This window comes from Canis aureus, chromosome 37 (assembly GCF_053574225.1).
Source record: "Canis aureus isolate CA01 chromosome 37, VMU_Caureus_v.1.0, whole genome shotgun sequence".
NCBI lineage: Eukaryota > Metazoa > Chordata > Mammalia > Carnivora > Canidae > Canis > Canis aureus.
The window spans coordinates 21,943,738-21,970,530 of NC_135647.1; the positions used below are offsets into that span (position 1 = coordinate 21,943,738).

Here is a 26,793-nt window from a genome sequence, read left to right on the forward strand (position 1 = left end):
AGAGAGATGCAGTAGAAGGAGAAGTCAAGGAGATTTCCATTTGTGAAATGCATTCAGCATGTCTTTGTGGGTTTTGAGGTATAGGATCCACGTACAAGGACTCAAGAGAGGATTCAGGGTACAAAGGGTGGCACCCTACTGACAGTCAGCAAGGGTACAGCGACCTCAGTTCTGCAACCATAAGGAACTGAATTTGCCAACAATCTGAGTGAGCTTGGAAGTAGATTCTTCTCTAGAGCCTTCCCTAAGGGTGTAGTTCTGCTGATAGCTTGATCTCACCCCTGAGAGACTCTAAAAGGAGGACCCAGCCAAGCTATACCGTACCCAGCCATCTGTGTTACATAATTGTGAGATAATAAATGTGAGTTATCAAATTCATGTGATTTGTTCTGGCAACAATAGAAAACTAATAAAGGGCTTTGTGAAGGTCAGAGTCTGTGGGAAGATTCACCATTTCTTCCTACCATCCAAGATTTTTTGGGTTGCAAAGCACTTCTCTGAAGCTAGTCTTTGTCTGCCTGGTGAGTGAAGAAAGCCCCAGGAGCTGGTTAGGAGCTTCCCTTAGTACAACATATTTGGACTCCCACAGCCTTCCTGGGGAGCCAGAATTTGGTCATTTCATCACCACTTTCCATACTTGTAAATGCTGGGGAGTTTGCCCAGCAGCCAGACTCCAAGGAAGCTGTCATAAAAAGGGTGAACATTCATTTCATGCATTCACCATCTCCAGTTGTAAAGTAGAGTGTGGCTTATTTTGCAACATAAGCAAAGCATCCAGTCAAATGTTTCTGAGAAAGACCTGTTAAGCAGGTGAGTCACCTCTCTGAAGACTGCCTCCTATTCAGCAAAGTGAAATAGTCTTCTACAGAAATAGGGCTGGAACAAAGAGCTCTGGTGGCTTTGTCCCTGTGACTGGCTTCCTTAGGTAGAGCCCAGTGCTAATTAGGCCAGCTCCAGGGATTAGCTCTGTAGGCAGGCCAATTAACTTCAGTCTGTTCCATGGAGAAAGACTCCATCTCATTCAAAATGCCTTCACTAAACACCTAATATTTGCCAGTCCCTGTGCTCGGGGTTTGGGGGACAAAGAAAAACAGAGTCAAAAACCACCCACATAAATTCATAATATAGTGGGAGAGATGGGCCTGTAAACAACTATCACAATTACAAAGAATTGTGGTGTTAAAACTGGTGTTACATGAAGGTGTAGGAAGTCTTCCATGTGCAGAGGTAGTAAATGTAAATTTTGCCTTCATATTCCAGAGGAGGCTTCACAAAAGAGATGACCTTTAAGCCAGATTTTGATGGAGATGAAGGGATAAATAATAGCTGATGGCATATATTTGGTGCTCTATATTTTGTAATTTCATTTCAGTAGAATTTTGCTAGGCTGAGCATAACAAAGGTGTTTTAAGGGGCACCTGGGTGGCTTAGTGGTTGAGTATCTGCCTTTGGCTCAGGTCATGACCTTGGGTCCTGGGACCAAGTCCCATATCAGGCTCTCCGGAGGGAGCCTGCTTCTCCCTCTGCCTATGTTTCTGCCTCTCTCTTTGTGTCTCTCATGAATAAATAAATAAAATCTTTAAAAAAAAAAAAGATGTTTTAATATAGGAAATGGTAGGGCCAGGTATAAGTAAGCATAAAGAAGTAAAAATTCAAGATGATTCCTATTCCTATAAGTAGATGTTCTTGTTGATTACTAGAGAGAGTGCTATTGCTGTTAGATCCTCTCGGTATACAGGGAATAGATCCTCATATATACTTGTACTTATATCTGTAGTTATTTCTATATCCATCTATACATATTGAAATCTATGAGTTCACACCAATGTCTTCAATTCCAAACAACACCTCAGGGTTTAGTCTAGCTTTTCCCCCTTTCCATACTTGTAAATTTCCTCTTCAGCAGTGGAATGAAGCCTGTCTTAGTCTGTTCAGGCTATAACAAAAATATCATATACTGGGTGGCTTATAAAGGACCAAAATTTCTTTCTCATAGCTCTAGAGGCTGGGAAGTCCAAGATCAAGGTGCCAACACATTCAATGTCTGGTGAAGTTTGTTTCCTGGTTCATAGAACGCTGTCTTTTTGCTGTGCCCTCACATGGCAGATTGGGGCAAAGGTACTCTCTAAGGGCACTAGCCCCATTCATGAGGTCTCCGCCCTTATGACCTAATCACCTCCCAAAGGCCCCACCTCTGAATACCATCACAGTGGAGACTAGGATTTCAACATGTGTATTTTGTTGGGGGTGGGGGAGAGGGGGACACAACATCTAGTATATAGCATAGCCTCATGTGAACAGCATAGCTGGAGAATAAGGTATATTGAGAAAGAGAGGACAGATGTGAAGGGATCTGCTTAGGAAGGATCTCGAGTGTCATGATTTTATCTTTTAGGTAATGGTGAGTTATTCAAAGTTTCTTAGGAAAGAAGGGTAAGATGTTACCAGAGGAGTAGAATTAATAGACATTTCCATAGAATTAAATAAGGTGATTAAGTAGAAAAGGAAATAAGGGGGAAATTTTCTGCAGATTTGTAGAAATTCTCTTAGACTGTCTTCAACTCAGTTACATGACTACTCCACTTGGCATTTGTTCTTGTCTTACTGAGGTGCCCTACTATGACAAACTAAGCATGTTCCTTTACTCCCTAGTCTACTTGTTACTTGAAATCTAAAAGTCACAGGCTCTAGAAGATACTCAATGCACACATTTCCTGTTAGTAAATGGGATCCACTTTACTTATCCACGAGCAAGATTTCCACTTAAGTATTTTATAAATGGGAAGTATTTGTTAGACTAGGAGTGGGGTTCATTGTTGGAGAACATTGGAATCCTTTTTCAATGACCGTGAATAGGTCAGGAAGATTTTGGTGGCAAATAATTGAAAACCTCACACAACTAGCTTAAATGGTAAGGAATTTTAATGATACTTGTAACTGGAAGGGTCAGGAGGAAGGCTGGGTACTGCCCTGACTTAATCCAGTGGCTCTGGACGCATGTATCTGGTTCCTCTTGGCTCTGCTTTTTTCTCAGGCCTGTAGTGACACTGCTCCGGATTTCACCTCAATGCCTAACATTATCCAGAAGAGAAAGAATCTATTCAGGAGGAGAAACAACTTTTCTAGAAGTCTCCTGCAATGATCTGGTATCTTAAGACAAACATTTTCATGTTTTTCTTTTATTTACATTTTTTGTTCTTGAGACAATCTTAAATTTATAGAAAAGTGGCAAAACAGGACAAAGCCTTTTTTTCTGAACTATTTAAGAGTAATTGGTCACCTGAAGTTCCATCTACCAGAATGATTTAATGCATATTTCTTATGAACAAAGAATTCTCACCCACAGACTCCATTCAAGTCTTCCTACTCATCCCAATAATGTCCTTTAAAGAATCCTTGACTTTTGTGACTTAGGCATTTTAAAAGAGAAGAGCCCAGTGATTTTGTAGAATGTCCCTCAATTTGAGTTTATCTGATGTTTCCTCATGACTGGATTCGGATTTTGCATCTTTGGCAGAAGATGATACTGTATTTGTCTCCTTGCATCCTATCATCTGGCACATGATTTCAATTTGTTTAATCATTGGAAAAGCTTATTTTGATCACTTGATTAAAGTCATTATCTGCCAGACTTTTCCACTGCAGAATTACTCCATTTCCTATTGGAATTTTAATTCATATTTTGTAGGGAAGTACTTTGAGACAATATGAATGTATACTTTCACATCAAAATTTCAGCATACATATATATAAATTTTATATATAAATATCTATATATAAATTTCAGCACTTTATATATATAATGTCAGTATGGATTCATGAGATTCTATTTTATTTAATGGTCGATGATATGTAACTTCCGCTATTTATTTTTATGATCAGATTATCCCTGATTTGGTCAGTGTTTGCCTCATTAAGCTGGCTTCTGTGTCCTTTTGAAACATACACTAATTTGGGGGGCACTTCTCTTCCTTCTGATAGAAAAAGATATTCCAGACTCATTCTTGTCCTTTCTCTGCTTGAGTCATCATATCAGTCATTTCTCCAAGAAACCCTGGCTCCATTCAGTGCAGGATGATGTTTAGAAGCCACAATTTAGATATTAAGTGTTCTTATGCTACCGGGTGTCAAGGCATCTAGATTCTCTTAGCAGACAGGACAAAAGAATGGACCTGGTATATATACTTGCATTTACACCTGTATTTACTTCAACTTTGAGATGTGTATTTCTGTATATAGTTAAGTATCTCTTTATGGTGGTATGTATCCCTATCTACCTCTCAATCTCTATTTCTATGTATATCTCCAGTTCACACTAATGTCTTCAATTCCAAAACAAGAGCACAGGGTTCAAACTAGTTTCTCTCTTTCCACATTTGTAATGCCTTATTCCAACAGTAAGAAACTTGGCTCCCACAATTCTTGTTATGCTAGTTTATTTGACTAATCCCCCATATGTAATAAGTTTCCCATTGCTGTAGTCATCTGCTACACTCAGACGGTCTATCTGTCTGCAATTCCCTTCTTCATTCTACGTATGCTTTACCTAGTGGAAACTCCTGTTCTACTTTCAGGGCTCAAATCAAATCACTTTTATAAAATTCCCTTAGCTGGTTTTGTTATGTTCTATTTTGGCCCTATTTTACCCTGTGCAAACTTTAATTTATGCAATGTATTTGTTCACATGACCCAACAGAGCTCCTGGAGGGTGGGAGCTAGATCTTCTTTACCTCTGAATCTTACTATCTTCAGAGCCAAAACAGTACCTGGCATATGATGAATTTTAAGTTTATGACAAAGGGATGATCATAAAAGGCCTCAACTGAGTGTCAACCCTGCTGAAGGAGGTGTTCAGCTCCTGGGGATAGAAGCCAGAGTGCTTGGACGGGCTGAGGAAGAGGAGAGACAGCAGTTACTAGTAACACTCTTTATGTAGACTTCAATCCCTCAAGTCATTAAAGCTCTAAGCAAGAAAAACAAAATATCCATGCATCATAAAGAAAAAGATTGATATATTTTATAATGTAGAAACAAAAAAATATTGTCTTGAGAAATCTACCCAAAAAAAGGGGGGAAAAGACAAAATGGGAAAAATATTTGCAATTCATATCGCAAAGAGTTAATTGTCTTAATATAGAAAGAGCTCTCACAAATGAGTAAGAAACAGAATCATCCATTCAATAGCCAAAAATGGACAGAGCGTGTAAGTAGGCATGCAAAGAAAAAACGAAAGTGACTTTTAACCATATGAAAAGATGTTCAACTTTATTCATAATTAAAGAAATGCAAATCAAAACAACATAGTGTGCAGATTTTACTTGTCAAATTGGCAAAAATTTAAGTCCAATAATAGCCGGTGTTGGCCCGGATGGCCCCGGTTTGGAGGAACTTGCATCTATCACCACTTTGGTGGGAGTGAAAATTTATCCAACACTTTGATAGCAAAATTTGTCTACATCTTTAACATTTTAAATTCACATACTCTTTAATTCAAATAATTATACTGGGAAAAGGAAAGGGAGGGGGACTGAGATAGGCTGTGATTTCAGAATATATTTATTCTGCCCTGACTGGGCTTTACTCCAAAATCCTTGTTCACATAGTTTCTTGTTCATGGTGGCTGTTCACATTATTGGTCTTTTCTCAGCAGTCAGACACCATTGCCCCTTGGCTCCAGCACCAAAGAACTATGCTTTCCATCATTGGAAAGATGATATGAGAGACCTGCCTTCAGTGTGACATGGTTGCTGGGATGAGAGTTGTTTGTTTTTAGTAACAGGAATGTGTTTGTTCTGCTCTTTAGTGGGCACTACTATTGTGAAGTCAGCATCCATTCTCCTCTCTTCTTTCCTAAGAAACTTGCAGAGAGCTGGGACCAAGGCAGTAGGTAGTAGAGGGGATAGAAATGGAGACTGGGGATGGAAGGGGAACAGTGGTCAAGGTTTGGTCTTATTGGAAGTGGGGAGTGGTGTGTGTCGGGGGAACAAGGAAGCTGGGAAAATGGAGAAGTGAAGTGAAGAGTGCCCTCTGGGAGGACTTCCAGGTTTCTTCTAATGTGTATGGTGAAACCAGTGAGCATGAAGGGAGCATGAGAAGAGAGGCAGATCATCAGGCAAGGTAATTTAGTTTTTGGCTCACTGAGCTTGCTGTGTTAGTGGAACAACCAAATAGAGATAGCCAATAGGCAGTGGGAACTAAGTAGCTGGGGTTCTGGTGAAGGTCTGAATTAAAGATACTGATTTCTACCAGTTAATCGTTGTGGTTGAAAGTGGATAAGATAAGCAGATAATGAAGGAAGTCCTGCAATGTATATATTTTAATTTGGCACATACTTATATAGCACTTGCTATGTGTTAGTCACTTTGCAAATATTTACTCATTTAAGGCAAATAAAACTTTGAGGAAGATACTATTATTATCCTTATTTTGCAGATGAGAGAGTGAAGGCTCAGAGGTTTTCTGCCCTGCCCAAGCTCTCAGAGGTCACTGTACCCAGGCTATCTGGACCCAAAGTCCATGCTCTCACTCACCCACCATGCTATACTGACACTTTACACTGGATACTGATCATCAATATGTTTATCAGGAAGCTTACAGGGTCAAGAATAATGATCACTTATTCTGTTCTGGGAATAAGTTTGTATATAGACAATCCCCTGTCCTTAGAGGTAAAAGCTGAGACACCTGTGAATTGAAGAGCATCCTCTGGACTTAGGAGTCAATGCACCATGTTAACTGTGCCTTTTACTTCTCCGTGAATGCAGGACATTAAAATGGCAAGTGACCTACAGGGAAACCCATGGGGCTAACTCACACTGCTTGTCCACTTTTAGTTAATTTCCACTCATCTTTTATATTCCTCCTCTCTTTTGTTTTTCTTTTAGCAAGGTGCAAATAACATTGTAAATTTACTATTCCCACAATAAATCTTCTCAAAAAAAGATCACTTATCAGTGATAGATATCACACAAAAAGAAGACCTTAACAAATTATAGTCATTTGAAAATAATACAAAATTTTCATGGTCTAAAAGTGTAACAGGAACACAACTCAGAGGGACGTGCTGGTCATGGGCCTTCTGGGCTTAAATCTTGAAGTAGGTAAAATGGATGGGAATTTATATTTTGCAAAGTTATGGGCACTAAAAGAACTTCACTTGGGGCAGGGGGTCTGGGCTAGGCACATTGCATGAAATTAGGTGCTGGAATGGGGCTCCCCCTATATTGATAGAGGTTGGTGGAACTTACCACTGATTACTTATTCTGCTTTGGAGCCCCTGACTTATACAAATAGCAGAGAGGTAAGAGGAAGCAGACCCAATCTTGTAACCAGGACCTGGGTCAAATAACCTGCTGCCACAATAACTTAATCTGAGATATTTCATTCTCTGTAACATGGAAGTCTTGAGCCACCAATATAATATCTGGTTCTAGTTTGAGAGACCTTAGAGAGGGGCACATAGAGGTACCATCAAACTGCTAAACAGGAAGAGAAGGAAGAGAAGAGAGGAGAGGAAAGGAGACAGACACTTCCATTCAAGATGAGCATACAAACTAAAGTTCCTAAACAGATTGAAAATGAACACTAAGGAAGACTACCAACAAAAGAAGCTATTGGGAGTTTAACTCATTCTAGACAAAACGATAATAATAGAAGACTACTTAGCTAATCAAAATACACCCCATCCCATTTTAAAAATTCCAGTAGAGTTAACATAGTATATTATACTAGTTTCAGGGGTACAATGTAGTGATTCAACAATTCTATACATTACTCAGTGCTCATCAAGTGCACTCTTAATCCCCATCACCTACTTCACCCATCCCCCCACCCACCTCCCCTCTGGGAACCATCAGTTTGTTCTCTATAGTTAAGAGGCTGTTTTAATGGTTTGTCTCTTTTTCCTTTGTTCATTTGTTTTGTTTCTTAAATTCCACATGAGCAAAATCATATGGTAGTTGCCTTTCTCTGATTGACTTATTTCACTGAGCCTTATACTCTCTAGATCCATCCATGTTGTTTCAGATGGCAAGATTTCATTCTTTTTTTTATGGCTGAGGAATATTCCTTTATAAATGTATACTACCTTTTCTTTATCCATTCATTTATCAATGGACTCTTGGGATCCTTCCATAATTTGGTTACTGTAAATAATGCTGCAATACACATAGGGGAACATATATCTTTTTGAATTAGTGTTTTCATATTCTTTGGGTAAATATTCAGTATTGGAATTACTAGATCATATGATAATTCTATTCTTTAATTTTGCAGTTTTCCAGTGGCTATACCAGTTTGCATTCCCATCAACAGTGTACAAAGATTCTTTTTTCTTCACATCCTTGCCAACTCTTGTTTTTTTTTTTAATTTTAGCCATTCTGACATGTATGAAGTAATATCTCATTGTGATTTACATTTCTCTGATAATGATGGATGTTGAGCATTTTTCATGTGTTTGTTGGCCATGTGGTTATCTTTGGAGAAATGTCTGTTCATGTCTTCTGCCCATTTTTAAATTTGGTTACTTGGGTTTTTTTGGTGTTAAGTTGCATAATTTCTTTTTTTAAAGATTATTTTATTTATTTGAGAGAGAGAGTGGGTGGGGAGGGGCAGAGGGAGAGAGAGAATCTCAAGCAGACTTCCTGACACAGGGCTCCATTTCACAACCCTGAGATCATGACTTGAGCTGAAATTGAGAGTAGGACACTCAACCAACTGAGCTATCCACATGTCCCAAGTTGCATAAATTATATATATATATATTTCAGATATGTCATTTGCAAGTATCCTCTTTCATTCAGTAGATTGTCATCTAGTTTTGTTGATTATTTCTTTTGCTGTGTAGAAGGTCTTTATTTTGATGTAGTCCCAATAGTTTATTTTTGTTTTGGCTTCCTTTGCCTTAGGAGACACATCTAGAAAAATGTTGTTATGATCAACGTCAGAGAAATTACTGCCTATGCTCTTCAAGGATTTTTATGACTTCAGCTCTCACATTTAGGTCCTTAATCCATTTTTAGTTTATTTTTGTGTATGGTGTAAGAAAGAAAGTAGTCCAGTTTCATTCTTTTGCATGTAACTGTCCAGCTTTCCCAACACCATTTGTTGAAGAGACTGTCTTTTTCTCCTTGCATATTCTTACTTCCATTGTCAAAAATTAATTGACTATATAATCATGGGTTTATTTCTGGGTTCTCTATTCTATTCCATTGATCTATGTATCTATTTTTCTGCCAGTATAACACTGTTTTGATTACAATAGCTTTGCAGTATATCTTGAAATCTGGGTCTGTGATACCCAGCTTTGTTCTTTTTCAAGATGGCTTTAGTTATTTGGGGTCTTTTGTGGTACCATACAAAGTTTAGAATTATTTGTTTTGGTTCTATGAAAAATGCTCTTGGCATTTTGATATGTATTACATTAAATCTGTAGATTGCTTAGAGTAGAATGTACATTTTAACAATATTTTTTCCCAATCCATGAAATGGAATATCTTTCCATTTGCTTGTATCATCTTTAATTTCTTACATCAACATCTTATAACTTTCAGAGTACAGGTCTCTCACCTCCTTGGTTGAGTTTATTCCTAGGTATTTTATTATTTTTGGTGCTTTTGCCCAATTTTTAAAAAAAAACTCATTATGCTACGTCATTATTTGTGTATAGAAATGCAACAAATTTCTGTATATTGATTTTGTATCCTGTGACCTTATTGAATTTGTTTATCAGTTCTAGTAGTTTTTTGGTGGAGTCTTTAGGGTTTTCTCCATAGAGTATCATGTTATCTGCAAATAGTGAAAGTTTTATTTCTTTCTTACCAATTTGGATGCCTTTTATTTTATTTTGTTGTCCAATAGCTGTGGCTAGACCTTCCGGGACTATGTAAAATAAAAGTGATATGAGTGGACGTCCTTGTCTTGCTCCTGATCTTAGAGGAGAAGTTCTCAGTTTTCCCCCATTGAGTATGATGTTAGCTGTGGGTTTTTCATATATGACCTTTACTGTGTTGAGACATGTTACTCTAAACCTACTTTGTTGAGAGTTTTTATCAGGAATGGATGGTGTACTTTGTCAAATACTTTTTCTGCATCTGTTGAAATGATTGTTTGGTTCTTACCATTTTTCTTAGTGATGTGATGTATCATGTTGAGTGATTTGTGAATATTAAACACCTTTGCATCCCAGGAATAAATCTCACTTGATTGTGGTGAATGATTTATAAATAAATACATTGTTGGATGTGGTTTGCTGATATTTTGTAGAGGATTTTTGCATCTATGTTTATCAGAGATATTGTCCTGTAGTTCTCTTTCTTTGTAGTTATCTTTACGTGGTTTTTGGTGTCAGGGTAATGCTGGCCTTGTAGAATGAATTTGGAAGTTTTTCTTTTTGTTTTTTTTTTTGGAATAGTTTGAGAAGAATAGGTATTAACTCTTCTTTAAATGTTTAGTAGAATTCATCTGTGAAGCCCTCTAGTCCTGAACTTTCGTTTGTTGGGAGTTTTTGACTACAGATTCATTTTCATTGCTGGTAATCAATCTGTTCAAATGTTCTATTTCTTTCTGATTCCACTTCCTTTTCTTATTAAACAGATAGCTAGAGAGCATTTATTAGCCATCCTTGCAGTTAATTGTGGCCTTATGAGCCAAAGAAGTGCTAGGAGAAATGAGGTCTGCTATTTGCATATCTGGCCCACAAAAACTTCCCACAAGCACTCCTCTAAAATTTTTTTTCCATGTACAAGCTGATTGGGATAGAGACATCCATCGTAACCTTGGGAGCAAGAACATGTAGAAAAGGCAGAGCTGGATCCTTCAATGATTTTTTAGAGGAAAACTGGCTTACCATCCTGTTCCCCTACATAGGACTGCTAACTAAAAATAGTCACTGTTGTGTTAAGCCATTACATCTGTGGATACTCAAAGAGAATCAAGGAAAGAAAACTTAGATAAAAGGTGAATAAGAAATAACGAAAATAAGCAGAAATAAAACATCAGTAGGTGAATATGGAAAAAACCCCCAGAAATCCTCAAGTAAAAACAATAAGTGAAATTTAAAAACACAATAAATGAAATAAACTCTACCATCCACTTGAGAAAATTGATGAACTGGAAATATCACTAGAATGCAGTATGAAGAGAAAAAAGAAACACATGAAAGAGCAGTTAGAAGTTACAGAAGGGAGTCCGAGGGACCTCAATAATCATATAGTAGGAGCTCTAGAAGAAGGCAAGAATTGGCTCAATGGTGAACATCAAAATTTGAAGATACATTGATGGTAATTTTTCAAAGCTGAAGAAAGCCATTGGTTTTCAGATTAAAAGTGTAAACTGAATCAATAAAAGTAATTGCATACCTGGAAGTACTATAATGAAACACTGAATATCAAGTATAAGGATAAAATGTTAAAGGCTATTAGAAAAAAATAAACAGTAAATCTATGAAAACAATACCTTGAATACATAAGACATCTACTTAACCACAATAGATGATAGGAGACACTGGAATAATATTTTCAAAGGTAAATGGAAAATAGACAACCTAGAATTCTATACTTCACTAAACTATTTATGCAAGAGGGTAAATAAATTTTTAGACAAAGATTAAATGAGTTCACCACCTAAAGATTCTCCCTGGAAGAACTAATGAAGATGTATTTCAATAGAGGAAAAATAAACCCAGAAGGAAGGGCAGGATCTTAGAAGCAATGGTGAACATAAATCTTTAATAAAATATATTTTACCAAAGGAAATCAATGAGAAGAAAATCTAATTTTTGTGTGTATGTTTAAAAAGGCAGTGTAACTCAAATTCTAAACAATAACCATAAGGAAGAATATTTTCAGTGGGTAGTTGAAGCATTTCTTGTCATGTTTGAAAGAAGAAGAAAGACAATTTTTTAACTTCCTTATTTATGATTAATTATGATAGTTAAAAATTGAAAAATGCAAATAAAACAACAGAACACAACATATCCTTCCAAAGCAGCAAAAGACTCAGAAGGAATAAAGTAAACATTAACAAAATTTAGGGGAAGTTAGAAAAGGAGAAAAAAAGAAGCAAGTGAAAAAACATGGAATAAAGTGGTAGAAATATGTTTAAAGGGATCAGTAATTACAGTAAATGTAAAAAGTTGTAGGCCTTTTAAAAGACATAGACTTTCAAATTTGATTTTTAAAAATTAAATTACACTTTGTGCTATTAACAAGAGGCATACTTAAAAAATAACATAATAGTAAAAATTTACACTGAAAAAACTAATTGGAAAAATTAAACTGGCAGATGAATTTTAGAACAAAGATTCATTTACAGGGATAAAAAGGAACATTCACAAAAAGAAAAGAACAATTCTGCAACAGATGATAATCAGAAATTTGTATGTTCTTAACAATACATGTCAACATATAAAACAACACTAAAAGAATTACAAGGAAAATGTATAAGGAAAATGAAAGATAACTTGATAAAAAATAAATATATAAAGGATTTCAACAGCACAATTAAAAAATGGTTTAATTAGATAGTAAGATGCATAATTCCTACACCTAATAGAGATATTGTACATTATTTTCCAGCACACTTTGAACATTTATAAAAATTGACACCGTTAATAACACAATCATAATCTCTGACTATAATGCAATTTATTTAGAAATACACAATAAAAAGAATATATGACAAGAGGTAAACTCATGTATTTGTAAACCATAAAAGAGGAAATCACAATAGAAATTACCAAGGGGACAGTGTGGATTTCTACTTAACTGCAGTTAGCTTGTTACCTTGCTAAAGTAGCAGCTTGTTTTATTATCCCAATTTATGCTTAAATAATTCCTTCTATATTTTCCTTCTCCCCTTCTCCCACCTTTAATTTTCAAGACTTTTGCTTTTATTTTGCTTTAAGGACATTTTCCAGAAATCCTTTTTTACTTTTATAGCTTTTGTATTTTTATTATTGTTCTTTATCCTCAAAAGTATCTGCTTTTACACTACAAACATATTATCTCAATGATTTTTAGCTTTCAATGCTTACTTTTGTGTTTTTAACAACTAAATCTCATTGACTTCTGTTTTCCCTCTATTTCAGCTCATTATTTTAAACTCATTTTTAAAAAATAATAATTCCATTAAAACGTTTTAGTCCTTTCACAAGTTTTTTTCCTCTAACCTTTGAAAATCCCTCTCTAAACTTCCTACCTTGTATTTCTTAATTTACCTAAGTATTTTTCTTTTGTTAGCCCTTTTTTCCCTTAATTTGTAGAATAAGAACCAACCTTAGAAGCTTGGCATTAAAGTGGCAGTGTGAAGGAAACTCATACTTACAGGTTGAGCTTGTGTCTGCTGCACCTGTCCTCTCTCCAACCACAAGGTTGCCCTGTCCACTCCACCCCCTGCCCAGTTCCTGCCAATGGGGGAGTCTCAGAACTCATCAAGGTTGGGTTTCCACCCTGGAGGAATCTGGAAACTCCTGGGTTAACTATTCTCAGGGCAATGGTTTTCTCTGTGCAGATGAAGTACTTGATTTACTGGAACAATTTCTCTTTCTCAGTACAAGGTCTCCAGTATACTATATATATAAATGAATTACTTATAATAAGGGGGTAATCAGAGTTAAGCTACTATTAGCTCAACATTCAAAATTCTATTTATATTTATATGCTTGTTTTACAAAAATGGAGCCATAATGCCCTGCTACTTGCTAACCTAATAGCACATGGTGACATTAATATATAAGCCTCAATGTCAAGCATAATGGCTACATCACATTTCATCATATGGATTTTTAACCATTTTTGAACTGAACCCTGATTGATGGCTATTTTGGTTGAGTCTTTCACATCCTTCTAGTTTTAGCTCTGTGTATGTCATTGACTCTTTTTGGGGATAAATCCCTGGCCAAGGTAACATTTTCTTCTGGTCCCATCCTGCCACTTTCCTCCCTCTACTCAAGGAGAGGAAAGTTCATTTGAAATGACAAAAGGAGGTCTTGGATGGGGACTTGGGGGTGTGGAGGTGTACTGGGGACTCTGCTGGCCCAGGAACAGCTGTAAAACCAGATAAAAAGGATGATTGTGCATGCTCCAGATAACCTCAAGTTTACAAACCCCTCTTTGCAGATAGTTTCGAAGATCCCTTCCTTTGTATTTTAGTACGTCCCAACTCCACCCACTGCTTCATTCCAGTTGGAAGGCTGTAAAAAGCCAGAGAACCAGCAACCCCTACCTTTCCTCTTACCTTCCTTCATTGTCTGTTTTCAGCCTGCTAGAAAGGTCCAATTTTCAAGCTTTTTCTCTGGGAAATGAAATACAAAGAACCTCGTGGACCATCTATAGCCCTCACATGCCATGAGGCTGGAGAGAATGGAGGGAAAGCAAGAGGACCTTGGCCTGACCCAGTAAGGAGCTGGGTGGTTTTGTTATTCCATGGGATTCACCATGCTCTTTCCCAGGCTGGGCTCCTGAATTACTTGCTCTTATACTTTTTTTTTTTTCTTAAGATTTTATTTAGTTGAGAGAGAAAGAAAGAGAGAGTGGGAGGGAGAAGGAAAGAGATTTTGAAGCAGACTCCAAGCTGAGCACAGAGCTGAACGTGGGGGTTCAGTGCCATGACTGCAAGACCGTTCCTGATCTGAGCCAAAACCAAGATCGGCCGCTCAACTGACTGAGCCACTCAGGTGCCCTCTTATACTTTATTTTCAAATTTACCAACTTCCTTCTCAGTGGAAAAATAGAACATTTTTTCCTTAATATATGGGTCTTCTTTGCTTTCCCTCCTGAGTTCAAGAACTTGGCTAGTGCAAAGGTTTTTCTGGAGGAGGCTTTAAACACCAGAATTGCTGCAGTCCTGCTGGATACAATGGATTTCTCCATTTGGCAAGACCCAAGTGGGGCAGCCCAGATCCACCTGAATGTTAGAAGCTGCAGGACTGAGAGGCCAGGGTCACCTGTCCACTGGACCCCTTGGCAGGATTCTCAAAGCACAAGGTTTCTTTGTTTCTTGTCTATCTCCCCACAAGGGTAAAGGACACTCCTCTGAAGAAGTTAGAGTCCTGGAAGGAAAATGTGGCTAACTTTTGAAATATTGTCCATAATGACAACATCACCTTCTTCCTTCAGGTTTCCTCTACTACGACTTTCCTTTCATTTCCTACAGTCTACCATTCACTCAATGACTAAAGAATTCTTTCTTGGATATTTGAGGTTCTAAAAATAAGGAGCCTGATGTTTAGGTTTCTGTGAAATATTTTATATGTAATTGTGGGACACCTTAATTTAGAATTTGCATCTTCCCACTTTCAAGGAGGTTTAGATGCTTTATCCTTGGTTTTTTTTTTTTTTTTCCTTTCAAGGAAACGTTATTGGAAACAAGGTAAGTCCATCCTACCATGTCACCTTTAAGTGGTCCAGCTGAGCGGATAAGTGCATCTTCTTTCCAGATCTGATGTGATTCCCTGGCAGGCTTCCTGTTTTTCTTAACATACACGTTTTCTCTGTCAATGTGTGTGCTCTCTGCTCATACGTATGGTCTCTCTTTGGCTACCTTTTAAGTCTTTACATATTTTACATATCCTAAGGCAGAATTAATCATCTCTTGTTTATCTGAAAGTCAAGGTTGGCTCATTTATTCATTTAACAAGTATCTATGATGTTTCCACTATGAGCAATATCTGAACCAACCATCAGAAAATGGGTGAATCACTTCCCTATGAATAATTCGCTTAGAGGTGAATTATTAGCTTAATGGAAACATGTTCTCTACACTTAAAGGACAGTAAATATATTCCTACCTCTTTTCCAGTGCAGAGTTTCATTGTCTTCCATGTATATGGACCCAACCAGTTAGACCCCTTCAGAGGGTAACTCTCATTACACTCATAGAATATGAGAGCAAAATACCTTGAATTGGGCACTGGATATGTATTTGTCAAATAAGTGTGTATACCTCACAAAAATACTTTCTAGAGATTGTGTTCAGTACTTTCCACTGCTCTTACCTGGGATTATAGGTCAGCAATATTTCAAAAATGAGATGCCAAGTTGGAGACACACTGAGGGTGTGTGGAGGTATGTGTGCAATGACTCTCTAAATTGTTAGGGACTAGAAAAGAAATAATGTGTCCACCTTACTAGTAGGATGTGGAGGGCAGATAGTGACTTGCCAAGACAGCAGGAAGGGTCTTTAGTAGGGTGGTGGCTGCCTTGCACACTGCTAAGGAGATGGTATCACAAACTGCCTTTGAGGCGTGTGCTAAAGTCTTCAGCCCCTGAATTAGAGAGACGATCTTGCCTAGCTGCACCCATGATGCCAAGAACCTGAACAGACTTCTTCCAGGTGATGAGAGGTGCCATATTTGGGGGTTATTTTCTTTGGTAAAGATTTTATTTATTTGAGAAAGAGAGAGTGAGAACGAGAGAGCACAAACAAGGGAGAGAGGGAGAAGTAGGCTTCCCGCTGAGCAGGGAGCCCAATGCAGGACTCGATCCCAGGACCCCAGGTTCACGACCTGAGCTGAAGGCAGATGCTCAACTAACTGAGCCACCCAGGCAACCCATGTTTGGGGCTTCTATATTCTGTTTCTGCCAGCTCAATCCCATACCTCATAAGAACAGGGCATCCAAGAACCCTCTTCAGAATGTCTGCTCCTAAAATAATTCATGTGCAACTTGACTCTGCATTTTCTCTAATTTTCCTTTCTCTTCCTTAACTCCTGCTCTCTGCACGATATGCCATTGAGCAAAGTAGGTCTCTATGAATAGTCCGGTGCTATTATTATCCAAAAGTAGTGGTGTGCTGGTAAATGTTTAACAATCATCTCCCCAGAAAAAAAAAAAAAAGAAAAAGAAAAAAAGTCCTGATTTGCAGTGTTTGGTGATTTCCATAGTGTAAAAATTCCCACCATGGCCAATTTTAAGCTATGCGCTTCCATCACTGAGTTGGGAAGGCATGCACAGTCTCATCGGCCCATATGAATGAGCTGAAGCACACCTCTGCCTAGGTCCCGTCCCTAGACGAGGCCCCAGGAGATACAGCCAGCAATCTGGAGACCCTGGGTCATCATGGAGCTATTAAGAGTGCAGCGTGGGTTTTGGGGAAGCAGGCCCTGGATGGAGTTTGGGGAGGAAACAGCACACGGGGCAGAAGGAGAAGCCAAACCATGTATGACACAGGCCCCAAAAGTCATCCTGTGTGGATCTGAAACAGCCAGACCTTCACGGCCCTGCCTGGTTCAGTCTCAGGATCCACCCCGAAGGAGCCGACAAGTGGGCTGACATGCTGCCCGCAGCTGGGTAGCAAGTCCTTCTCCGGAGGGCATGTGGGCAGCACATCTCAGTGACAACCACATCCAGGTAGACCTAAGTTAGAGCTCGGATCCCCTGCCACAAGGGTGGGGTTAGGGCTTTCAGCAGGAGCGCCTGACAGCCTGTCTTCAAAGAACCACCTGGAACATTCTTGTCCCTTCCCTGGTCCCTCCTGTCCTGGAACTCAGCTTTGCCTGTAGTTCCCACCCTTGGCCTCATCCTGCTCCACATGGAAGGCCCCTGCAGACCCCTTCCTGAATCCTGGTCAAGTTCAGCCTCCACAGCCCAGGCCTGCACAGCCCAGGCCTGCACATCCTCCCGGGAGCTTGACCTGCTTTGGGTTTCCGGCCTTGCTCTTTGGTGCTGGTTCCTAGGGGTGAACCTGCCCTCCTGGAGATCGGGCCAGGCTCTGGGCTGCCACGCCAGGGCCGAGGGCAGGAAGCAGCGCCTGCCTTGTGCACGGTGGGGCAGGCAGAGGTAGCAGCCCCGGTGTGAGGAGAATGAGCAGATGGGCCCAGCGCCCTAGGAGCCGAGAGGGACCGTGGAGCTCCTGTGGCTTATTCTCCTCGTTTACTTATGAGGCCACCGTGACACATAGTAAATAACTGACTTGCCCAGAGTCCCTCAGCTGGTTAGGGACAAGCTGGGGACAGAATGCTGCCCAGCACCATTTTTACACATCCTTCTTCCCGAGGTCTGATTTGTTCGTTGAATTACAGTCTTTCCCCCCCTTCTCTCCAAGATAGTTTGTGTGTTTAGAAACGGCCTCATTAGCAGATTTTATATTCTCCTTGGTTAGCTCCTCTGAGCGCTCACCCCACTCTGGCAGGTGGCCTGTCTGTTTGAGGAGGAATTATCCTGCCTGCCAACTGGGTGTTGGATTTACATGCTGGCTGGGCCACAGGGAAATCATCTGGAATAGCTAAGGGGCTCCCCAGACTTCTCAGCCTACAGGGCAGACGCACTGCTGGCGGATGCTTTTTGCCCTATAGCGAGTGGTCCTGGACCTCGGGCCTGGTCTGTGAGGGAGGCAGGCGCCCAGCTTCCACCCCTGGGCCCCCAGCTGTTCCTCTGGCCTCAGGCCCCATTGCTCCAGGGGACCCTCTTGTATTGGTCTCTTCACCCTCCTTCAGTGCATTCTATTAGCAACATTGAATCGAAAAGAACCGAATAATCCTGTTTTACCCTTTTGACGTTATTATTTAGCCTATAACATTTAGTTATTTACTTTTAAAACTTTCCAGCTTTCTTTTCTTTAAAGATTTATTTATTTATTAGAGAGAGAAAGAGAGGGGGAGAGAGCATCTCAAGCTGACTCCACACTGGGCGTGGACCCCCACGACATCACCACCTGAGCCGAAACCCAGAGTCAGTTGTCTCCCTGACTGCGCAAGCTTTTTTCAAGCTTTCATCCATAATTCTTTAGTTCATCCTGCTTTCCATTATGTCAGGGTGTATTTGCTCTCTCTCTAATGTATTCTTTTTGCTAATATTAAGCTGTTTATTTAATCAGCGTCCCCACTAAATGACACATAAGAGGCCTAGGCTTCATGGTGAGGGAGAGTGGAGGTGGGATGTCCTGAGAGGGGAGGCTGTGGGGCTCTGGGGATCCCGGAGCTGTGCCATGCCCCTCTGGCCTGCTTTCACAGAATTCTCCTCTGCTTTGATTCAAAAACCACCAGCCAGGAAGAGTTGGCAAAGCTCCCGGAGCCTACACGTCGTCAGTATGAAATAGTTAAATACCAAAGTTGGGAAGCAGACGGGAGGTGGGGTGTAATATTGTCAAATAAGAAGTATTAATTGAGTCAAGGAAGCCTGTGGAATGATGGGAAGTTGTTTGACTGGTAACAGTATCCAAAGAGGAAGTTTCTTTCTTTCCAGCAAAATCTCAGGGTCGCCTATCAATTACCCTCCCCCCCATCACAGGACAAAGCAAAGAGCATGAATAGAGAAGCCATTTCCCAGCTAACAAGCAGCTGCTGCCAGAACACCAAGGAGCTGGTGCCTGGAAGGAAGGGGAAGCATTGTGCCTTTCAGCATCGTATAGGTCTGGCTTTCACCAGAGTCTAGAAATAGAGTTGATGGAAACTCCACTAAAAAATGGGGCTTTGAAGAATAGCCGACGATGAGATAAAGGGCTCTCTGGGACTGGTATTAAAAATCCAGAATCAAAGAAAGACCAAGCAGAAGGAGAGGATCGATGTGTCCGAGCCAAACTAAGACAGAGGCATTTACCCCAGGGAGGCCCAATTTCCCAGCGACAGGGATTAAAAGTTAGGGACGACTCCACGGCGCGTAAATTGTAGCCTGATAGGTGAACATTATGCTTAAGTTAACTCCTCAGTCAATGGCGTGGGTTCTCATTCTTTCATGTTAGGTTCAATCAGTCTTAGTGGTTTCTTTTGTGAGAGAACCTGAATTAGTCTGCTAGGGCTGCCCTAAGGAATAGCACAGACCAGGTAGATGAAACAACCAACATCTATTTCCTGTCAGTTCTGGAGGCTGGAGGGCCCGGATCGGAGTGTTGGCCGGGCTGCTTCCTCCCGAGGCCTCTCTCCCTGGCTTGTGGATGGCTGACCTCCCCCTCTGCCCTCACACAGTCTTCCCTCTGTATGTATTGTGGCCTCATTTCCTCTTCTTGTAAGGACACCAGTCATGTTGGATTAAGACCCACCCTCGTGACCTCATTTTAACTTAATTACCTCGCTAAGGATGTGTCTTCAAACACAATCCCACATGAGGTACTGAGGCTTAGGATCTCAACATAAGAATCTTGGAGGATAAAATACAACCCATAACAGGACATTTCCGGATATTGTGAAAGATGGAGATCTGGTTGGCTTGTACCCAAGTAACAATTTCTGCCAGGATTCTGGAGTCCAGGCTACATGGAGCAGATAAGCAATGCCCCCTTGAAGAATAGTGCCTTATCAGGGTTTATTCCTTTCAGAACCTAATCCAGTTAACTGGATTCATCCGTTGACACAAAGGCCCAAATTCCTCAAAGTTGAGTCATGGTCCTGTCCTAGCGATAGGACATTGTGACCGTGGTTGTAACATTCCCTCTATCCAGTCTCTTCATGAGGACATGAATGTTCTAAAGTCTCCTGTTGCCATGTTCTGATGAAATCCACATTCTCTACGAATATTTCTTGGAGTTAGTATGAAATTCTCCAGTCAGAGGTTGGATTTATTTTTTGTGCCTGGGACTGATTCTGTGAATTTTGCTGGCACTAGGCAGTAGAGTATCCAGGCGTAGTTGGGTCACTGAAGTCAAGGTGGCAGATCTTGTTCTGTTGATCTCTGGCACCCTTCTCTCTTGCACAGAATTCCCATCTCACTTTGGGGTTAGTAATATGCCAAGTGCAAAAAACTACCTTTCCTGTCCTCTTATCTTAGGTAAAAATGAGGATGGAATATGGTTTATAGCAAGAAGGTATCAATGAAGGGGACCAAGTGGGTTTCCAAGGTTTCAGAAAAACAATGTACAGGGTGCTGCCTCAGACAATCTGTTCATTTTGTTCTTTGCCCTTTCTCCTTCTTCCTATCTAAAACATGGGTGTGACGGCTGGAGTCCAAGCAGCCATCTTGTAAACATGAACATGAGGATAGAATGAAAATCTAGACAGAACCTGAGTTTTTCATGACTGCCACATAGCCCTGGCCTGTCCTTTTCTGATTTCTTGTCACATGGGAGAAAAACAAGCCCCAAGGGCTGCTGGTATCTATAATGGCTTCCCCTGGAGCACAATGTGAACTGTCGTCTCTGGAGCAGGCCACCCAATGGTTTTGTACCCCAATGTTTATGGCATCAATGTCCACAATAGCAAAACTATGGAAAGAGCCCAGATGTCCATCGACAGAGGAATGAATAAAGAAGATTTGGTATAGATATATGATGAAATACTACACAGCCATCAAAAAATGAAATCTTGCCATTTGCAATGACATGGATGGAACTAGAGGATATTATGCTAAGCGAAATAAGTCAATCAGAGAAAGACAATTATCATATGATCTCACTCATATGTGGAATTTAATAAAACAGGATCATAGGGGAAGAGAGGAAAAAATAAAACAAGATGAAATCAGAGAGGGAGACAAACTATAAGAGACTCTTAATCATAGGAAACAAATGGAGGGTCACTGGAGGGGAGGAGGGGAGATGGGGTAACTGGGTGATGGGCATTAAGGAGGGCATGTGAGGTAATGAGCACTGGGTATTATATAAGACTGATGAATCACTGACCTCTATCTTTGAAACCAATAATACATTATATGTTAATTAATTGAATTTAAATGAAAAAAATAAAGCGTCTAATATACAAAAAAAAAAATCTCTATCTTGTTTAAGCCACCATTTGGGGGTTTCTATTACCTACCATCAACTGCTATTGCTAACTGGTACAGGTGGTTTGCAATCATTGGAATCATTCCCTTATTTTCCCTGGATGCATGTAGAGCACTTTCTGAAAACCTCTGCAAAAGCCTGTGAATCCCCCTAGAAAACACTCTGTTGAGGGAACTCAAACAAACCTGTGTTCACATGTTAGCTGTGTGACCTTGGACAAAGTAGTTTACCTCTCTGAGCCTCACTTTCTCAAGTGCTATCATACAGGGTCACTGTGAGGATTGGTGAGATAACGTAAAGCACGTGGCCGCATCCCTGCCCACAGGTGCTCCGCGGATGGCCCTCCTGTTACTATGGCGTTACTGGTCCCCTCTAGAGGAAGACTCGCATCACCTGTCCAGGACTTACTCTTCCCTTGGGTGCTCTTCCCGTGTCTCTCTCCAGTTGCCTACAGGACATCCCTGCAGTTAGCAGTTCTGTTTGTCTCTTCCACTTCAGCCCTCAACCACCCTCTCTCTTATGATATCACTGTCCATGCTGTATCTGGTCCTCCTGCATATTGGTTCAAATTGTCACTCCATGCCGTGCCGTGAAACATGCCACGCCATGCCCTGCCACACCTGACCACGCCATACCCAACCATGACACACCAGATTGTACCACACTGTGCCATGCCATCCTCGACTACACTATGCCATGCCACACCCCACCACACTATATCACATTACACTACATCAGACTATACCACAGTGTACCATGCTATGCCATTCCAGACGATGCCGTGCCACACCGTGCCACTCCATGACACATCATACCACACCATGCCAAGTCGTGTGCTTATTAATGAGCTCCAGAGGTTGCCCCAGACTTATCCCTACTCATTTTGGGGGTCCATTCTGTGTTCCCAGCATTTGTCTTGGCTTTGTACCCATTTGGTGGGTGAACCTATATGAACTCCATTCTTGACTTCTTTTTTTTTAGATTTTATTCATTCATTCATGAGAATGAATGTGAAAGAAAGAGGGAGAGAGAAGCAGAGACACAGGCAGAGGGAGAAGCAGGCCCCATGCAGAGAGCCCGATGTGGGACTCGATTCCAGGTCTCCAGGATCACACTCTGGGCTGAAGGCAGGCACTAACCCACTAAGCCACCCAGGGATGCCCCCTTGACTTCTAAGGTCAGCTCCCAGCTCTGCCCTCTCCTTGCATTTTGAAATCTGCTCCAGCCCAGGAGACAACACTACCCCCTTCCTTGCAGTGCATCTCTCCTCCACCCTCATCCCCCAGGGTTGGGAGAACTGCCACTTTTTGTAGGAAAAGATTTCCGTTGTGTTAATATAAAGCTATGTTAACACGAGTCTTCAATATTTAAATGCAATTTGTCATAGTTCAATATTCAATTTTAAGAATCCAGTGAATTATGTATATGTTTATACATGCATATATGTATATAGAAATATATTTTAGAAGAAGGGTTATTATATGGATTCATATATGTAAAACACTTCATTTCTTTGTATAGATCATGCTTATTTCCTTTATTTCTGAGAAAATAAATAGAGAAGTATGGTCTATAAGAAAATCCACCCCATTGACTGTGGTTTTGTTATAACTTATGGTTCTAGTTCTCTTCTCACTCTTAGTATCTGCAGTGCTCTGACCCAGACAGTGTCCATGAATGAATATACTCCATGAGAGTGACATTGTAACTTGATGACACCCTGCCCATCCCCTCCTGATCACTTCAGAGGAATAGCTGGGGGGTTACCATGACAAGGAAACTATTTAGCTATTGAACTAGCCACTTTTTCCTAGTATTTCTCCACTGAAGAAATGTGCTAATGTCATAATAAATGTGATTTTTATATAGATAGAGGTTAAGTGTGCATATATGTGTATACTTTTGTTATCTGATATGAACTTAACCTTTATTTAGTATTTGCTTTATTGTTTGGGCAACATGAGTCCAGGACACTGTTCTATCAGCGTAATTCCTAGGGCGTGGGTTCTGATAGGAGCCTTGCCAAAAATAGTGCCACATGCAGCCGTTTGCCCAATTGCCTTTCCTTGAAAGCTTCAGAACCACCTGTGACTCTTCTTTCATTTTTCATTCATTCACTTTATTAGTGAGAAGTTTGAACTTAGTTGGTGAAGAGGTGTGCTGTGAGCACATAGGGGAAAGTAGAGAACCCCTACCAGGGAAGGCTTTGCCGAGGGGGTGAATTTGAGCTGAGTCTTTGAAGGATGGTGGAGAATTGCCCCGTGGGGGCAGGGGACATGGAGGAAGGTAGTCCTCATTTGCAATCACAAATAGTAATTAAAGACACCTCTCCCTTTATTTTTCTCGGATTTATCATCTCAGATTTATCATCTTGGATTTGTTTATCATCTTGGATTTCTCAGATTTATCATCTCAGATTTATCATCTTGGATTTGTTTATCATCTTGGATTTCTCAGATTTATCATCTCAGATTTATCATCTTGGATTTGTTTATCATCTTGGATTTCTCAGATTCATCATCTTGGATTTATCCCATTTCTTCTTTATTCATGACTGCCCTAGTTCAGGCTCTAGAGTCATCCCCTAACCTTGGGTTGCGGCCTCAGATTGCATCTGCGTGCCCCCAGCATGTCCTGCACGTCACTCAGCATCTCGCACAGTCCCTTCTGCCTGCAGTGTTTATTGAATAATTTATAGACTAAACAAGTCATCATAAAATGCTGGTTTCTGGTTCTGTTGTCTATAAATATGCAGGATGAAGCCTAAGCTCTGTATTTCTGGCACTTAATGTCTTCTACATTCTAGCCCTACCTGTCTTTTCTGCTTGTTTTTCCATTACGTTTCTGCACCATCTCCCCTTTCCCATCCATTCTATCTGCTTACTGTTCCTTAAACTCACTTGGAAAGTTGAGACCTCCATGTCTTTAATCACATGCTTCTGGATTTCTCTACAACGATCCTGATCTTAAACAGCCCTCAAGACCTCCTTCAGGTTTCCCCCCTTCACAAACCTCTCTTCTCTTCTATCCCACAAACTAATTCTCCTTCTTTCCTTCCTAATCTTGTTTCCCTAAATTTCTCTGTTTTAAAAACTCATAATTTGTATTATTTATTAATCCATTTTGGAATTAATCATCCTGGTCCTGTAAGCAAATTTTGTGATTGCCTTGTCTTATAATGAACATACTTCTATGCTTATTAATTTAATAGAAGATTTGTGAGTTTTTTTTTAATTACAAAAAAAGCAAGAATTTGGGGCACCTGGATCGCTCAGCCAGCTGAGCACCCAACTCCTGATTTCTGCTCAGGTCATGATCTCAGGGTCGTGGGATCGAGCCCCATCGAGCTCTGCAATGGAGTCTGCTTGTTCCTCTTTCTCTCTCTTTGACTCGTCTCAAACAAATAAATAAAATATTTTTTAAAAAGCAGGAATTTTGTTTTATTTGTGTGAGAGCAGGAATTTTATATTTCTCTGTATGTCTCAGAGTGGTGCTATTCAAACTGGAGTGCAGACCAGTATCTATCAGCAAACTCGTATGGAACTGGAACGAGGTAAGTACAGCAATTTGAGACTAAGATTTAGGAATTTTCCTGCAGTGTGCCACTGTTGTGACATCTACATCCAAGCTTGTATCCTGGGCTCGCTTGGTTGAATAGGATCTAGACCAGACTGAGTACTGTTGAATTCCTGCACTGAGGAATGTCCCATGTTGTACAGATGATACGCAAGCCATGAGCATAGGGCCATGCATCAGTCTGCAAGAATTGGGAATGGCAGTGGCTGGGCCTTGATCATAGGTGGTGAAGCACCATCCTGGAGCATCGAGCATGGGACCTGGCACAGCACTAGTACTTACGTTGTGTAGTAGACTGATAAACACCATCCATCTGAACACTTTAATAGCCATGTTTTTCTCTTCTATCCCTGTATAAGAATCAGAAGCATCAACATAAGTGCAATGCAAATTCAATTCACATTACATATGTAACCCAGATGTTAGTTGGGTAACCCTGACCTTTAAGAATTAAATGAGATTGCCTTATTATGCTACAAATTACGGGAAGTCTAATAATGCCTTCTTCAGGATATATGCAAGTGTTGGAGGGCTTACCCACCCACAGTCACCTCTGGCTCCCAATCTCACCACCCCATGCTCCTGTAACCCTGACCCGGATGGGGAATTCAGGCTCTTTGTTAATTTTCCCAAACTCTCTGCTCTCAGGTAGAAAAATATTCACCTGAGAAATCTTTTGCTTGGGCAGCAGACTTTACCAAAGATTTGGGGCTAAAGAACAATTTTTGTTCCACAGAGGTATCATATTAAAAAGTTATTTTGCTCAAGTGTTTCACTACTTGTAATGCTTCTGGAAGCCTCACAAGAGTCTGACTTTCTGGCTCTTCCCTCCCATTCTCACCTTGGCCTTTCTGTAGATGATATGATTAGTCTCTGTAATCTTTCCTGAGTCAGGGTTTTTGGGGGGCCCTTGCTGAACATGTTGATCTCCTCCTGGGGATGGTGGTGGAGCTGTCACCACTTACTTGTTACGTAGTAAAATTTGCAGCTTTATCAGTCAACCTAAAACTCTTCAAATCATTCAGACTTTCTTTCCACAGTTTCAGCAGTGTGCATTGTCATGGAAAGTGAGGTCCAACTAAGAAAAAGGTGATCCATGTCCCCCTCCTGCTCGCTCAGGGACTTACCTGCAGGCACTGGATTCCTGGAAGTTACATGCAGGCATGGATTGGTCCCATGTACCAACCCAAAGCTCCTTCCTCCCACCCCAATAAATTCTCATATAAAAATGAGTACAGTGATTTTTTTCCCCATTGTACATACAAGAATCACTTGTCTTAAGTCACTGGCAGACTCAACTGCCATCTTAGCATGGGAAATTCTCTTTGTCACCCACTCGTGTGTAGTTAAATAAACCATGGATTGGTGGCAGAAGATAGAAGACATTTTACAGAACAGTGGGGAGGTTTTTATGTGTGTGAGGTCACTGTCCCTTGCTCTAGGTACCGCGCTTTGAGCAGTGAAACTGGGTCAGTGAAAATTAAACCAACTAGGGCCTTCCCTAATTCTGCGAGGCTCTTTTTCCTACCTATTTTCCCATATATTGATTTCTTGCTTCAAGACAT

At 40.4% G+C, this 26,793-nt stretch overlaps 2 long non-coding RNA genes across 4 annotated transcripts in view; one reads left to right on the plus strand and one right to left on the minus strand.

Moving 5' to 3' along the window:
* The first annotated feature begins 2,228 nt into the window (after positions 1 to 2,228).
* LOC144306411 (uncharacterized) lies at positions 2,229 to 26,434 on the plus strand. 3 transcript variants are annotated; one of them, XR_013373525.1, is made up of 6 exons: positions 2,229 to 2,911; positions 3,035 to 3,146; positions 14,260 to 14,396; positions 14,499 to 14,675; positions 15,351 to 15,370; positions 26,269 to 26,434. It is a non-coding gene; the product is annotated as an uncharacterized LOC144306411 (long non-coding RNA). The 3 variants fall into 3 exon arrangements; XR_013373522.1 differs by lacking the exon at positions 15,351 to 15,370 and having other exon boundaries at positions 2,230 to 2,911; XR_013373523.1 differs by lacking the exons at positions 15,351 to 15,370; positions 26,269 to 26,434 and having other exon boundaries at positions 2,231 to 2,911; positions 14,499 to 14,750.
* Positions 25,068 to 26,793, minus strand: part of LOC144306412 (uncharacterized) — a 29,253-nt gene continuing 27,527 nt past the window's right edge. Inside the window, exon 3 of the long non-coding RNA XR_013373526.1 lies at positions 25,068 to 25,578. This is a non-coding gene — a long non-coding RNA (uncharacterized LOC144306412). The remainder of the gene's footprint in view (positions 25,579 to 26,793) is intronic.